This window comes from Ostrinia nubilalis, chromosome 13 (assembly GCF_963855985.1).
Source record: "Ostrinia nubilalis chromosome 13, ilOstNubi1.1, whole genome shotgun sequence".
Taxonomy (NCBI): domain Eukaryota; kingdom Metazoa; phylum Arthropoda; class Insecta; order Lepidoptera; family Crambidae; genus Ostrinia; species Ostrinia nubilalis.
In genome coordinates this window covers 3,208,063-3,225,303 of record NC_087100.1, presented here as the reverse complement: position 1 = coordinate 3,225,303, position 17,241 = coordinate 3,208,063, and the positions used below count along the sequence as shown (strand labels likewise).

The 17,241-nt window shown below is 34.3% G+C and overlaps 1 protein-coding gene across 3 annotated transcripts in view; it reads left to right on the top strand.

The window, feature by feature from the left end:
* The window catches only part of LOC135077454 (prolactin-releasing peptide receptor-like), an 87,358-nt gene that overhangs the window by 24,302 nt on the left and 45,815 nt on the right, over window positions 1-17,241 (top strand). For 2 of the 3 annotated variants that reach the window (XR_010258461.1, XM_063972002.1), the window contains exon 2: window positions 12,426-12,482. The exons of the other annotated variant lie outside the window; for it this stretch is intronic. The gene's annotated coding sequence lies outside the window, so the exon portion shown is untranslated. The remainder of the gene's footprint in view (window positions 1-12,425; window positions 12,483-17,241) is intronic. 3 annotated transcript variants of the gene reach the window in all.

Sequence of the window (17,241 nt, the reverse complement as noted above, 5' to 3'; positions counted from 1 at the left end):
TGATTTTGAAACAACGCTCAAAACTCAATTCAATCCCAAGCAAAGTCATTGTCTATTAAATATTGAAATTCAGTCAATCGAATGCTTTCTGTGCTTGATATTTGATCCAGTTTTGAGTTCTGTTTCGTAAATACGAACGTCGTGAGTTCTAAACTTGATTCAAACTCAACAATCATAGTCGAATTTGCTTAGACCAGTCACAGATTTGTATCTTGCCTTGTGACTGTCATACTTGAGTGTCGCGCTTTGATAAACGTCTTAAGAGTCCCCACAGACTATAGACTTTTTCTCGTCTGATAGTTTAGTCGAGCTATTAATCAGAGGTGCAATAATGTAAAGCAATCGTATTCATTTGACAGTTCAAAACGTACGCTATATTCTGTCAAACGCCTTGTTAAACAGATTTTATCGTGCGATTTGAACTGTCAAATGAATACGATTGCACCTCTGGTATGGAAGTACGCAAATTAAGCCGATTCCTTATGCAAAGTACAAAGAAGCCGACTGCCAACGAAGTATAGACCGATAATAAGTCTTACAGTAAGCGCACACCGTTGATTTTTCGTCGGCCGATAGTTTAGTCGGGCAGTTGATCAGTATGGGCATGTATAGGAGTGCGCACACTACGCCGATTCGATTTGGCCGATTCTTCATACAATTTAAAATCGGGCACAACTATCGGCCAATTAAAAATCAACGGTATGCGCCTACTCTTAAGTGTAGTCTTCGGGAACCTTAATAGGCAAATCTCTCAGGAATGACTTGAAAAAATTACCTTCTTTAAAAATTCAAATTAAGTGGAGTTTCTTATACAAAATGTCAGCGTAGATTAACAAAGATTAAGATTAATATTATGCTGTCCCGCAGAAGAGGCAGTCCATTATATCGTAGGTACCTTTGTTTCGAGATCCCCTCGAAGAGTAAAGAATTTGTAAGATGGATTAAAAATTCCGACGGCGAAAGTTAACTTAAACAAAGGACGAAATACCTGATTTTTGCCTGACCTGGATAAAAGGGTTAGAAATATTCATTTGAAATAAAACACGATAGGTTGACGATCCTAATCTGTCATGTTAGAAGTCTAGGACGGCACATAAAGTTTGACACCAGAATTATTACAGCCCCATAGAAATGGGTATTAGCGGCAGAAATAAAATCTTGTAATTTTTTTATTAGCATCATCGTTCCAGCCACAGGACGTCCACTGCTGAACATAGTCCTCCCCCAGTGATTTCTATATTGACCGATTGGTAGGGTTATAATAGCGGTAAAAATATGAACAAACCTTAAAGGTTGAAAGAAATTGCAACCAATTACGCCATATTATCTACAAACGCAGCTACGGGGCAGCAAGGTTCTGGAATGGAGGCCACGTACCGGAAAACGCAGCGTGGGACGTCCACCCACAAGGTGGACCGACGACCTGATAAAGGTAGCGGGAAGGCGCTGGATGCAGGCCGCTACCAACCGTGCGATGTGGAAGTCATTGGGGGAGGCCTATGTTCAGCAGTGGACGTCCTGTGGCTGAAATGATGATGATGATGATGATCTACAAACGACTGAATTCAGAAATTTTCCACTTTCGATTCTCATTACGTAAATCGTTTGAAATGTCAAGGTCTGTTGATAATTAAAATGCAACGTTACACAGTTGTTAAACTCAATAATGACAATCTCTCTTAAACAGCCCAAATAAAACAACATGTCTATTTTCGTTCGTTTCAGTCAAATGACGTCCACTGCTGAACAAAGGCCTCCCCCAAGGTTTTCCACAATGAACGGTCCTGCGCTGCCCGCATCCAGGTTCTTTCCGCGACCTTTACCAGATCGACGGTCCACCTAGTAGGAGGCCTGCCCACGCTACGTCTTCCAGCCCGCCCCATGTCTATTTTATTAACACTTAATTTCTTTTAAGGACGATGGTTCTTAAAAAAATGGAATTAAAAAGATGGGTGCATAGAGTGTACCAAAGTAGACCTAAACAGCTCAAAACTTATAAATGACAATTATGATTAAGGAAGAACAACATCCATATCCAAAAACCTTCACGTTTTTATGAATTTCTGATTTTGTATGAATATTCAAACAACTTTTCTTTTTTATTTTCAAAGAGACAATTTAGCACTATGATGAGTTCTATCTTGGGAGTGTTAAATTAAGTGAAATATACAGATTACCAAATACTCGTAATAAGTACATTGTCTGGCTGATCTGTCTCGTGTACGACACAAATTAAAGCAATTCGTTTAATTTGATTATCGTTGCGAATAGTTAATTCATAACAACCTTATGAATGTGTGAATAAATTGCTGGCTTTATGGTGATAATGACTTTTGTTCATGGTAAATTGCCAACAAGTTTTTTTACAAAAATGTAACTTAACATGCTAAGATAAGGTTTGTATTTAAATTGGAGACTCATTTATTTGTTTTTGAATAGAACACAGGAGCATCGGATCAAGAGATTCTAACGAATTTCGATACACAAACATTACTATGAGGTCTCACAGTGCGCGTGGACGCACAGGGTGACACACGAACCAATCACAGAGCTCTATTCAACGCTGTGCGTTCGATTTGCTGTTTCACTTAAGCAAGTGTAGGGACACATGTAGTATGAAAGGTGTATGTCAGCGATTTTGAATGCTTGTGTGACGTGTGAATCAAAGAGTCGGCCAGTTACTGCGCACTGACCGGCTCGGGCAAACGTGTTAGCTTTGGGAAATTTAAGTAAATAAAATTGCGTTTCTATTGGTCGGTATATTCGTATTTCATTGAAGGTCAGTGGCAGTAACTCCCAGGATAGCTAGGATCCTCACACTTTACCAACTTGAGTTAACTTTGAGTCAGATAAATTAACATTCTTATACAGACACTAAATAGGTACACTTACACGAGTTTACAAAATAGGTTACGATAGAAACCTACACAAGCATCGTTTATGAATACGGACGTTTCTCTTTTGCCACTAAACTACTGCAGCATGAGTTAATAATAAGAATATAATTTTATTGAAATATTTCAAAAAAAAAGTATAATAATGATAATGGTAGATCCAAAATGCGCATCTAACTAAATCTTGTTTACAGGCCGAAATCTTTTACTGTTTACTTTTACAGTTTCTTTTACGATGTAAATAAAACTTGCATTAGACACGGGAAAAATAGCTTTCGGCTAACTATAAAATCTGAGATATAAATTCCGAATCGCAAACGCGTCTAAAATAAACAACTATACCTTTATTTACACTGACTTCTGCACGTATCACGCACGATTTTATTTTGTCACAGTTTTAGTAGGTATAACTATTACATTATTCGTTTAATTAGTCTTTTACCATATAATAACAAAAAGTTAAACGGGGGTAGAACACTTGTTTACAATTGACATTTAGGCTGAGTTGCACCATTTTACTTTAACTTTGACAAACGTCAAAAATCTGTCAAACTCTATACAAAAAGCACAGGTTATTGTTAAAGTTACGGAGAAAGTAAGTTGGTGCAACTGAGCCTTAGTATGGAAATGTCATTTTAGACCCGTGTTTAACGTCGGTTTAAGTTATTTGTAATAACACCAACAAAGCTTATAACGCCAAAATTTTGAAGCACCAAATTGTGATGTAGAGACAGCTTCGACTCAGTTTGGAATTAATTTGTTACTTTTTACCCGACAAACTCGGTAACCTCAACAAGACGAATTTCATGAAACACGTATTTCTTGCGAATTGCCTAATTAAATTCAAATTTACATGCGTGTAATGTAATAAGTGTAAGACTTTCTCGTAATAACGTACCGACACTTTAAAGAGCGTGTGGGTAATAGGCAAAAGTACTCAGTAACTTCGGAGGTAGGTGATTCAATTTAACTTGAGTATCAAGTTATTAATCAGGCCGGTTAAATTATTATATCTCGATCGTGATTAGATCCAAAGTAATTTACAAGATAATGAAATTCATAAATATTTAGACGTCTTAGACTGAGTTGCACCTTTAACGGTAACTATGACGATAACCGGTGCTTTTTGTATGGAGTTTGACAGATTTTTGACGTTTGTCAATGTTTTAAAGTAAGATGATGCAACTCACCCTTAGACTAAGGCACCACCTAACTTTAACCGTGATAATGATTACTGGTGTTTTTGTATGCAGTTTGACAGACCGTTGACGTTTGTTTTAGTCAACATAAGATGATGCAACCCAGCCTTAAGTGTTTTCAGCAGAAAGTCAGTCTATTGTTTTGCTTAAATATAGGTAGGTATACGTTTTTTAAACACATGATGAAGAGGCAGGGCAGTTAGGTAATAGCAAAAATGGAATATTAATTAATAATAGGACATGCGAGGGCATATCAATTACCTACATAGAGTAATTAGTAAATACTATGATAGGCTGTTATACAGTGCCATATTAATGCCTTAGTAACCGCTAATGTGAATTCACATAAATTCAACAATATCAACAGTTTAAACGTGAGAATAATATCCAACGAAGACCCTAGTAAGCAATACAGGATTTTTGACTCAATCATTATTTACTACTTACTAGCTTGTGCCCGCGGCTTCACCCGCGTGAAATTTAGTTTGTCACATATCGTCATAACTCATAAATTATAGCCTATATGTTAATCTGGGTTATAAACAATAATACTGTTAAGTTTCAACAAAATCCGTTCAGTAGTTTTTGCGTGAAAGAGTAACAAACATCCAGACATCCACACAAACTTTCGAATTTATAATTTAGTAGGAAGTAGGATAGTAGGATTTACTATGATTTATTAATTTAAAAGAGAATTAGGTCTCAAGCAGGTATATTATATCAAATTTCAAATCAAGTAATGTAAACAAAAAAGAGACGTTTATGTTCTGTAATAACATCACGGTAAACAAAAGCTTTAAACAACAATACTTTAAGCGAAATATTTTATGCGAAGTCTATGAAGAAAACAAGCGAACGACAATTATTGCGGAGGCTGAGTAATATTTAAAAGAACAATCTCATGAACCCTCCGGCGTTCTCTTAATCAGAACTCGGACTCGAAGTTAACATTTTCCTGATTAGGCTTTTAGGAATTAATGAAGTTTTGTTGGGAAATAAATGTAAAACAAAATAAAATACCTTTATCATAAACTTAAGACTATTATCGTGACTAGATGGTGCCTAGAATTGTCGGGAATATTATACTTGACCAAGTACATCTTTCAAATAACAACTCACTCTATCTAAACTTGCTTACAACGTAAACATTTTGGTATCTTGTAGTTTTTTTAGTTACAATTTTGCACCAAATATTAATAGTTTAATGCGCTAGCGACTGCACATAAAATGCTAGCATAAGTTATTTCTGTACGTTATTTGGGCGATAAAATAAGAAAAAGTTTTTCGATAACAAAGCTTTAAAAACTATGAAATGAAAAAAATAAATGAAAAAAAATAGTTGGTACCGTAACTTAGGTTAACAAAGTTAGGTGGTACAACTCAGCCTACGAATTTTGTGAGAGTGATGATAATTAACTATTTCAGGGACCCAAGGAAAACTTTTTTTTTTTCATTAATCTTAGAGCAAAAAGGTTGCCATTTTGTAAAAATCTAGTTTTGCTAATGACACTACAGCGAAGTGGGCAAACTTCTCACATTTATTTCTTGTAGGATTCCCTGTGCATACAAAGAACACGAGTATGCCATTAAAGATACAATTTTAAACTTAGTGATGGGACTTGTGGGACTTTAGATTAGTCCCAGTAGTCTAGGACTCACGCTAATATATTTTAATTTAGTAATTACACTTACTGTAATAAAGAGCTAAATGTAAAGTCAAATATTTTATGCTGTCTGTATGCTATAGACAGCTAGTATTAGCTAGCTTTATTATTTAACCTGTGGACAAACTACACCCAAGGAGCATACAGGGCCCTGCGCACTCAATATAATGACACATTCAGGATGCTGATGGGGCTGTGACGATACTGCAGTGCATCAGGGATGCTGGCAGAAGCTCGAGTAGATAGCTTTGCTGCCATTTTAAGAAAGCGCACGGCGTCCCTGATCCACCGTGTGCGTGGCAGCTCCAACCGCCTCCTGCAGAGTGTCGCGGCGAGGTTGGACGTGGACAGTGACATCATGCAGCACTGGACACGCGTCCATCTTACTAAAGACACCAAATTGTCGTTCTTTAATTATGTTTAGGTTATTGTGTGATTTACTAACCATAGTTTATAAGACCTTTGTTACTAACACTTTTATGGGCTATGCCTGAAATAAATACCTTTTATTTTATTTATTTATTTATTTATACTGGCTATAATATAGATATCTCAAAGATGTGATTAATTTTTTTCCGCCGCTTCTTCTCAGCACCAGCCCATAATGTTGTCCCGAAGTGGTGGTAGGGCAAGCTATTTGGGACGTGTTTAAACGCTCTGGAAAGGGCCTAAATACTGAATCATCATCATCATCATCATCATCAACAGCCCTTTACAGTCCACTGCTGGACTATGAGCCTCCTCCACTATAGTAGAGGGTTTTGCCATAATCCCCACGCTTGGCAGGCGGGTTGGAGATCGCAGTTTAAAAGATTTATGTTTGTCAGAGAGCGCTGCTGCCCGTTCTCTGTTTGATGTGTAGTCCCTACTATCTATATATATATAAATACTGAATAAAAGATTTGTATTTAAGGGTGTCTTTGCTAATATAAGGACTTTTTATTGTCAATTTCTGAAACATTAGAGCTGAGTTGCACCACCTACTCGTAACTTTACTCATAACGGTAACTATGACGATAACCGGTGCTTTTTATATGTATGTATAGTTTGATAGATTTTTGACGTTAGTAAAGTAAAGTAAAGTAATGTTTATTTCTCACCAACATAACAGATAATATTATGATAACAAACAATCAGTGAAAACAAAGTAAGAATGTGTGTGAATGGTGGGTTGATACCTGAACTAGGAAGATTCCTGTGTCTCAGGTTACCGACCCTCCACCCCATACAATGGTCTATATTATAAATAAATAGATTATATTAACATTTAAGAAAATAACAATTATAAAAGTATGAGAATTTTTTAAGGTAGAAAAAAGTAATAGTCAAAGTTAAAGTAAGATGGTGCAACCCACCCAAAATACTGATATGCATAAACTTCTTTGTATCATTCATTATAGTTAAGTAAATGTATCTAGTGACTTCCACCTAGACGTAACATAAATAGTTTAAGTTAAAAAAATAAGCAATATATCTGTCAACTTACAAGGATTTGTATGCATGAGTAAACAGAACTAAGTCTCGAAAAATTGCGCAAGAACCGTTATCAAGACTTTATATTATCTCATGTGTGCTTTACATTTAGCTGAAAGATGATAAAAAGTAAATACCTACTAATTTCGTCTTTGTTATTTCAATAAACCATGTTTGAGTTAGGCTAATGGCTCACAAACGTAGAAACGTAATACCCAAAAATTTGTAATGGGCTTTTCTGGATATTTTTACGGGAAAGGTAAATACTGCACATACTTAGCTAAATGTAATTACGCTGCGAAAGGTAATTACTGAACATACTAAGGTAAATGTAATTAGTTTTGTTGGAATTTTCAATTTAAGATTAATTGAATTTAGGGTAATGTGAACTTATAAGTGTGTGGTCAGATCATCTTGTTCATTCAAATTGCCTTTTTTTTTAACAGCGCCTTAAACCTAAAAAAAACCGTTCCTCTAATACAAAGTGTATAATTTCAATTATTGTTATCCTTAAACCTCGCGATTAAAAAATAATAGTTAGTTACAAAAAGTAAAAAACTGGTTAACTGTAAGAAATAGAATTGTGTTCGAAATATGAGAAAAAAAATTGATTAGAGAAGTTCTAGCTTTTAAGGCAATAGAAAATTCGTAATTTCAAAATTTTGATTACTTTCTATTTCATTGACACCAAGGTTGAATCTCGCAACATTTTAATTTCAATTCAATCACTGGCTCGGAGAAAATCTGTTGAAAACAAGCGAACAGAAAGACTTAATTGAATTAAGCCCATTTCTATCGAGTTTTAATTCGTTACAGTAAAAAATCAAGTACGGAGCCGAGAGGAAATATGAAGTAATTAAAAGTTGAGAAAGTCGAAAATTAACGAAGCGAGAGAAAAATAATAATTTTCTCCAAACAAATCACTCGTCTAAACAAAAATTGGATTTGACATTGAATACGTTAGAGAATTCCAGTTCTTTCAAGAAGTATAATGATTTTTTCTAGTTGCGTATTATTCCTAAATTACATTTACCTACTAACCCTAAAATATTTTATTAAATAGGTATTTTCTTTCTTAACTAATGTTGTTCTTAGAACATAAGAACAACATTAGTTAAACTTGAACTTCTTTTCATACTCGTAATAGTTGCTATGTTTCTGTCAAAGACTTTTTATCATATTTTATCAATATCATAAACCTATAGCTATATCGATTACAAATAATACTAGCGTGCCGGTGTATATGCGAGTTAATGTAAACAATACCCACCGACAGAATGTGGATAAACACTGGTTTATTGGTCTATGTGATTGATACAGCAAACTAATATCTAACCATTATAAATAATTATCTTTCTATGTATTGTCGAAAGTCAAAATCACTTGAAACACGCGAAGCTCTCGTTAAAAGCAACGTGACTTTTTGTCAATGATAATGATATAATATGCAGTCATTATTGTGAAAAAACTTTTTTCTAAGAGACATAATAAAAGCAAAAAGTTTTCAACATTTTTAAACCATTGTTTGCTGGAAATTTTGCAAGATAATGTAAAGTCAAGGTTCTTAATTTACAAAGTAATAAATCATCAGGCTTTTTTCGATAAGAAACAGCAGAAAAATAAAGTAACCCAACATTTTACCGTAAAACCAGATAGGTATTATAAAGGCTTGATATTTGTCATTGAAAAAGGTCTTAACAATTTTCCTCAGATTCACACAAATGTTTACAAACATAACTCTCGATTTCTAACTGGAAAACTGAAAAAATACACATGAAACCTCTGAAATAGAGACGATCTTAACTCGTTGACCATTTACGTACAGTTCCATAATAAGGCAGTTAAAAGTACCAGAATAATTTTACTCTCTTCTCTCACTCAGCAAAGAAGCATGAAAAATACCGAAAGCTTACAAAAACATGCCTTTGCATAGCAGTTACTGTGGTAGATTCTACATAGCGTTGAATGGAACAATAATCGAACCCGGCGCGTACAAAAGAATATAAATTGGCACTGACACTCTTTTGAATCGGTCACTTGGCTGAGGGGTCGGTACAAGTCAAGAGCGTGGAAAATGAAGAACAACAGCATTTTGACTGAGAGGGGATTAATTTTCTATTTAAGTACTACAACCGGGTCGAGTTAACTGCGCACCTGGCAGCCGTGACGTCACATCGACGCTTTGGTATGTACGGGGTGAACGCAGGAAGATGTGCGAGTGAGTGCAAGCGAGAGTGACATTAAGGTGTACAGTTACTAGTAGCTCGAACGAGTTGTAGTATTTATTTTAGTCTCACTCTATGAGATCTACGATTTTTGCGCGCAATAGTTGGCTCTACTCGTAGAGTGACAGGATATTACTCTATATTGGGCGCCATCTTGGTGGGTGCAAATGCGATGGAGCCGCTTCAGCGCTTAGTAGTTGGCACCACTGTGTTAGGACCTTTCTCTAAAGAGGTGCCAACTAGTGCCAGTTGTGGTGATTCTGCCACTACACATTCTTCGTCTCAGTCGTACACTTCTAGAGTAATAAATATGGTGTCCGTATCTGTCTGTTACGTTGATTTCAGCTTTAGCTATTAGACATCTCCATCTCTCTCTATTCGTGCCCGCAGATCCATTTAGTAAGGGAACACTTTTAATAGACAATTTAATTAGGTCTATCTATCTTGGGGTGATGATTTATTACATAATTTAATTAAAACATTTTAGATCTCAGATCCCTTTATTAAAGGGTCAGACCATGAATACAGTAAATTTTAGTTAACCACAACTACTCGTAGATACTATAGTTAAGAAATTAATATAACATAAAACTTTATGCTGTAATTGTGTTTACTCTAAAGTTGTTGTTACTTCAAATTACTATGTTCGTAACTTACTGTTACACAGCAATATAGCCCTTATGGTCGCATAGCTAAACAAATAAAAGAAGCAGGTAGGTATTATTTGACTTCTGCTTCACTGGATGACGCACTATTCTCGTGCAGGGAAGTATTATTAAACATACATTATTATTACTTTATACAACTGATTAAATTTTCATGCACTTGTTTGGTTAGTTTTTGTTTACTTGCTCGAAAGGTACAAATACACAAACAATTTTCCATGTCTTTTCATAATATTGATAAAGAAATTTCACAACAGTTAAAACCAATGAGCTACTTGTATCGACTGCTAGATAGACAGATGAAGATACGTTAATATAATACTAGGTTTCCGCCCACGGCTTCGCCCGCGTGAAGAAAGGGCTATTTTTAGAGTTTTCCCGGAAATTATTTGAATTTTTCTCGCCGTAAAAACCATCCTTGGACTTCAATGAACATTAAAATAAATAATAATGTGTAAATTATTCATCACAGGTTATACAGGTCACATAATAATATACGAGTACATACAGGTAACAGGTAACAGATAACAGTCATTTTAGAAGAGATAAGAGGCCTATGTTCAGCAGTGGACGTGCTGTGGCTGAAATTATGATGATGAACAGTCATCCGCCTCTCACATGCACCTGAACTCGTATAAATGAAAATTGTTTGCGGTGATTTCATACAACTGTGGCATTTGCCAGCGAAGCCCGCGTTATTGATTCACAATGCTATTGAATGACCAATCATGGCCGCTTGTAACCAGTAACAACCAGTAAATGGATTGCGGTTTCGGATAGCATCACGGCCGTGGATAGTGTCACTTCTGAGATGGACAGAATGATACGTATGTTGTTTTGTATGTGTGGAGAGGCGATAATTATTCATCCTATTTCAGTTTGGTAGCTTAAGTTTCTGTTTAGGTTTTCATAGCCTTCATATAAAGATTTTTTTTTCTTTAATTATTTTCATTGATATTTCTACACTTAAATAAGAAACACTAAAGCCCGTTTTCACCATCTATCCCTAATTTTTAAGTGACCCCTATGTAAAAAAAAATCATGTTATTTGTTACCATAGGGGTCACTTAGAAATTAGGTATTGATGGTGAAAACGGGCATAAGATTTCTATTACTATAAGATATTTTGTTCTATACATCTTTAAAATAAATCTTATTTTCTTTTTCTTTAATGATCTTATCATCATTCGTAGGTCATTTAATTACTTTTTTTGAGTACCCTGTTCACATTGAACAGGGTACTCTACCTTTGGGCCAAGTAGAAATAAGGTAACCCAAAATTACAATAATAAACAATAAAAATAAAAATTACAAACACAATCTAAAATCAAGATTCGCTACCATAGAAAAAAAAGTCACATTTCTGCAAAAGAGAAGTAAATAGTCAACCTAGTAATTTATTTATTAATCGATTCAGAGCTGTAAAAGTGGTGAGTGATAAGATAACCTGAATACAGTGATAATACTTCTTCATGCTTGGGAGAGCACGCTAATCGTTCGACTAGTCTACAATAACATGACAAACTAGCAAATAAAGGGAATCTAGGACAATAACTCGCGGCTTCGTTTCATTGGGCTCCGGTGGACACCTTTGGGTTTTAGTGGGTAGGGTCCGCCTTTAGTGAGTAGGCGGGGAGAGTCCCACATAACCCACTGGTGGTCTCCATCGACCAGTGGGTATTTGCAAAAAAAATTCCCGACGTTAGGAAAAAACAAGTAAAGTATAATATTGTTCAATAGTTTAGCGTATCTTCAAATTATGTCAATGACCTTATTTAAAGTAAAATATCACTAATATAATATGGTCGATGAGGTCGACGTCAAGTTCAGGTTTCCTCTGCAATCTTGTGTAGTTTTAATTATGTTTTATACTAAAGAGGTTTTTCTTTTATTTATTTTACTACGTGTAATGATTTTTATCACAGAATATTAAATCCTTTACTTATGAGTATTTATTTTCCAAGATAGAAAGTAATAATCTTTACTAACAGCAGCTTCAACAAACATACAAGACTCGTTTCAGTTTGTTTTTCAGAGTCCTTTTCACAAGATTGTGTGGTTATGTGGTGGGATTGAATATTCAAAGCGGGAATTCCTTAAATTAATGTGGAAGCATATTATTAATTTATTCCAATATGTTTTATTATTTTAATAACCTAAAGTCAACTTTACCTATATTTAATCTTATTGGAGAGACTCAGAAAACCATAGCCTAAACAAAAAAATTGTAGACTCGACGTACACAAGTTAGAAAACTGAATAAATATTGTAATAAGTAATAATAAAACGTTTGTTTCTTTTCTAGATACCCGTTACACATCATCAGTTACCAACGTCCGCCACACACGTATCATTTTAAAAGGTAAGAAGAAATTACATACTCTTTCTGACCAAAACTAGTCCAAAATGTATTGCAGTCCTATCAATTTAGATTTTGCATGGTGATTTGATTTGATTTTGCATCAATTCCACGAAAAGACAAATCACCTCATTAGGCCAGTTACTCCGAAATCTGTGGCGAAATCATATTTCAATTCGGAATATAATTTAATTAACTTTTATACATACGCGGCTTCACTAGTGTCAAATTCCGTATGTCATTATAAATACTTCATCAGTTATTTTGATATGTTTACCGATACAATTATAAAATCTTAACAAGGGTAGGTTAACTTATTACAGCCAAACACAGCATGCATTTAATGAGGAAGACATCAATACAATAAACTTAAAACGAGTAGGTATGAGCTAAATTTTAGCAGAAACATAAGTTTATAGGGTTTTTAAAAGATATAAACAATAGTGCTTAACTAGAAGTCATATGCAAAAATTATATATTTAAATTAAGATCCACACAAAAAAACTTCTGAATTAACCAAGTAACCTTGATTTACAACGGACTTTACATACAAAACATCCATTGAAATCCATCCATCTCTCCAAAAATATTTGTAGGTCAGACTCTTTTGACGATCTAACAAGACATTGTCCTTGAAGTTCAATGGGCAATATAAATGTGTTTCTCTATAATTTTATTACGTTCAATATCAAAAGAATTGTTCCGAACCGGTATTGAATATCCCTTTTTGGACGCACGTGGCGACTACAAGAGTAAAAGTATCGAATAAGCTTGGTATTTTGCGATGAAAAGAATTCTGGGGTTCTTTTACATTATTCAGTGCCTTTATGTTTCAAATACTGTAGTGACAAAAGAACACATTCATAAATAAATACGTTGATAAAACCCGTTAGACAAGTTAAAGCTTAAATATAACATAAACATTTGACCTTCACACCATAAGTGAATCCCATCGTCTGGGTTAGTTGGCTCCATTGATTGAACAGTCTCTTTCAATATTTAGTATCAAAAAATACTAAGAAATGTTTTACATGAATGTTATCCTCAGAAAAAAATACAAGTTTGATAAGCATATTGTACAGTCCATATAGGTATTATCATTATTACAAACAACCCCATTTATTAGTCAGACAAATGATAATTCTAAATAATCTTCTTTATCACATTCTCTCTAAATTATTATGTTGGCAATATGGCTCCAAGCCAATCTGTCCAGCAAAGAATTATTATGGTTTACACAAAATATTTTAGGATTTCAGCATGTCATTGTTATACTTATTATTTGTGGTTATATGCCTTATACGAATGAAAAGAAAATTGGGATATTTTTTCTATACAAGAACTTTTCTCTTATTCACTATACTAGTGCCTACTTTCAATATACGAACAGCTATTAATGTTCCTATACCCTTATGATATCAATTAAATCAAATCAAATAAAGCTATTTTTGATAGAAAAGTAAAATTCTTTTGAGATCGCCGAATTTAATTACTGTTTTACCAAATTCTTATCGTCTTAATTACATATTGGGTCAAATTACTATTGAATGAAAAAGTTAGTAGGATTCCTGTAATTCCACGACATTTCTACGTCACTCTCCTGAAATCATTTTCAATACATCAATTTTATCAGTCTCTTTTTGCTCGTTTTAGCTTAGTAACTAAGTGAGAATGTAACGACTTTATCTAAATCGAATTAAAGTTAGTAATTCAGCCCGTCTGCTGTCAACTACGACGTCTGATTTAGTAAATAATTAACATTTGTCTGAGTATTTTAGGTTACTAATTCAGGATTAGTAAATCTCGATCTTATTGACTAAATAATTAATGTTACCTAGATGTTTTATTTATTTATTAGTACAAAACACTTGTAAGCTTACAAAACAGGTCGAAAGCGCGGGTCCATATTGGCTCACCTAAAGTTATTTACTCGAAATTGTTCTTCCTAATGATTTGTAATCCAAATGATCAATCTTCCTAAAATTTTTCATCCTAAAGTTTTTATTCATACTATTTGTAGTGCTACTGGCGATGTTCATAACACTCATATTGAAAATTTTAATTAATAATATCATTAATGTAAATATATTTAAACTCCTACTGTTTTTTATCATTACACTTTTATCCCTAAACATAATAATCATAATATTTTCACTCATAGTACCACAGAATAATAATAAGTACGTACGTAGTACACGTACAGAAGGTTTTCTTCGCGAAGGTAACGGAAGGTCACAGTTCTAACCTAACCTAAACCAATAATTTTGAATAGGACCGATTCGTTTCTGGAACTTGACTGAATGACTGGAGCGGGATATTTCAACAAACATACCTAAATGACGTTGTTATACCAAAAAAATTCACGGATCAAAATTATCTTACGATGTATTCTCATATAACGTACAGCTGAAAAGTTTACCAAAAAGGCTGCTTGTCCATATAGAGCACGTTCCAGTGCTGTGTGTTCACACATTGTCCATACAACACATTGGAAATATTGCCACATTCGTTCGGCTTAGAATGCTTGCTCGCACACAGCGAATGTTGAGTGGCTGCATATTGCTCGTTACCGTTTACACACTCAGCATTCGAAGCATTGGTTCTACATATTGATATTTTTGTTGGAAAATGTAAGTTTGATCTTGTTTTAGGGTTCCGAACAAGTTTTAAAAAACGTCTATTACCATACACTGTCTTCTAAAGGAAAATTCATTAATAATTACTTAATGCAATTATAATCCTTTCTTAATGGTCAACTTTTTAAGCAGGATTGAAAAGAAAACACCTATTTTTTGTCATTCTACGTATATTATTTACTCTCCTTCGACTAATTATATACTTTCCAGAGAAAGTAATAAATCACCGGCACCGTACCGCCTATTCCTTGTGTTATCAATTCGAAAAGTCTTATTTCGAATGCCAACTCCAAAATCCAGCTCCAAATAAGGCTTGATTAACCCCATTCTGCAGACAACCCATTTTGCAGATTCTTTCAAACTGCAGAAACGTTCAAAAAGTGAATACTGATTGTCACATATTCGCTCAATTCAATAGCCACAGTTCGCGTACTCAGCAACTTGCAGTATTTCGCAGAAATTCGTATGCATTTTTTGTTTCTTTGTGCAGACTAAGAGCAGAAAAAATGTGAACATGTCTCAAATTGTGTGTTTCTCTTCTTTGATATTTGCATAGTTTTCAGCGGCGATAGCAGAACTAAATGACATTACGCTCGAGACGACGCGACTGGGTTTGTTATGCTATGTAAGTTATTTGATATTGCATGAAGATTGAGTTCGTTTTAAACTAATTGGATGCAAGACAAAACTGAATATGCCTTTCTATTAAGATAAACCTTAATGGTTATCAATCGATGATAAGATTTTGTGTATTTTTCTTCATAAATAAATGTTGAGTTTGTTGGGACTATACTTTAACTAGGTTTTAACGAAACATACTGAGGGCTCCAAATTATGTTCAAGAGAACGTCTACTTAACGTCTTTTTATTTCACTACAAAGCTACAGATTTTAAATTTAAGCAGATTTTCAAGTTAAACCTATTTAACGCTGCAATGACTTGAAAAACGAACATTCTGAAACTATTTTTACAAAACCTGAAAGGTCCGACGCCCCAGTAAACTTATAATGGCCTTCCATCGCTTGATATTAGATTCCGTAACGAAAATATGTGCAGCGTATTACCTGAGAGTGCATATTTACTGGGCGGCTGAAAATATCTCTGCTTAAGTAGGCTTTTGAGGGCACCTTTATGTAGACAGAGTACGGTCAGCTCGGAATTTTGATACTGACAACGATGCTTCAGTAACTCTAGTTACAGCTATTGTAATACTCTATTGTTTTGGTACTGTTTAATCGATCGTGTTTCTACTTTGGAATTGTAGCTCACATTTTTCAAATTAATAAATTATTTGTATATTTTAAACTTACAAGAAACATATTACTGTGGATTATAGTACTGTAGATTATACAGACTTGTATATTTTAAAAATAATTAATTTGCATATTTTAAAGACTGTAAATACTTGAAAAGGCGGCTAACAAATAGTGACTGAGTTTCTTGCGCTGCTTCATCTCAGCACTGGCCCATTTATTGTCCCAAAGCAGTGGTAGGGTTAATACTGGGACGTGTAAAAGCCTATTTGCAAAAATAAATGAGTTTCAGTTTATCCTGAAGTAGGAAATTAGGATCAGATTCAGGCACCACTTGTTTCTAAATTAAGTCAATTAGCAAAACTGTTTTAGATGTGTATCAAGGACAAGAGTGAAATTGCTAATTTTATATGGATTTATATTGTTAACGATATCGATCATGGATACAAAATGTTCAGTAGTCACACTTAAGCTTAAATTAATTATAGGTAATGGTAGATACGCTCAGTATACCTAAGTCCTTCTGAATATAAAGGGACACCTAAGTTTCTAAGCGGGATTCTGGTGCTTACCTAAGCTTCAGAATACGCAATTGCTTAGTAGTTTGTAGTTTAAATTCATACCCTATGCCTAAGCTATGAAGCTATCCTATTGCATATATTTATACCTATAAGTGTTCAATGATTTCTTCCCTGATCCCCAGAAGTATTTTACAAAATGTTTCCTCTTAAAAGGTAGGTTTTTTTTTTTTTTTTTTTTTTTTATCTCCAGCCGAAATTACTGGAGTTTGGTTTTTGCAAGGTACTGGTATTTTAAATATGCAGACAAATGAATGTATATATATATACTCAACATCAAATAAACCGCACCTTC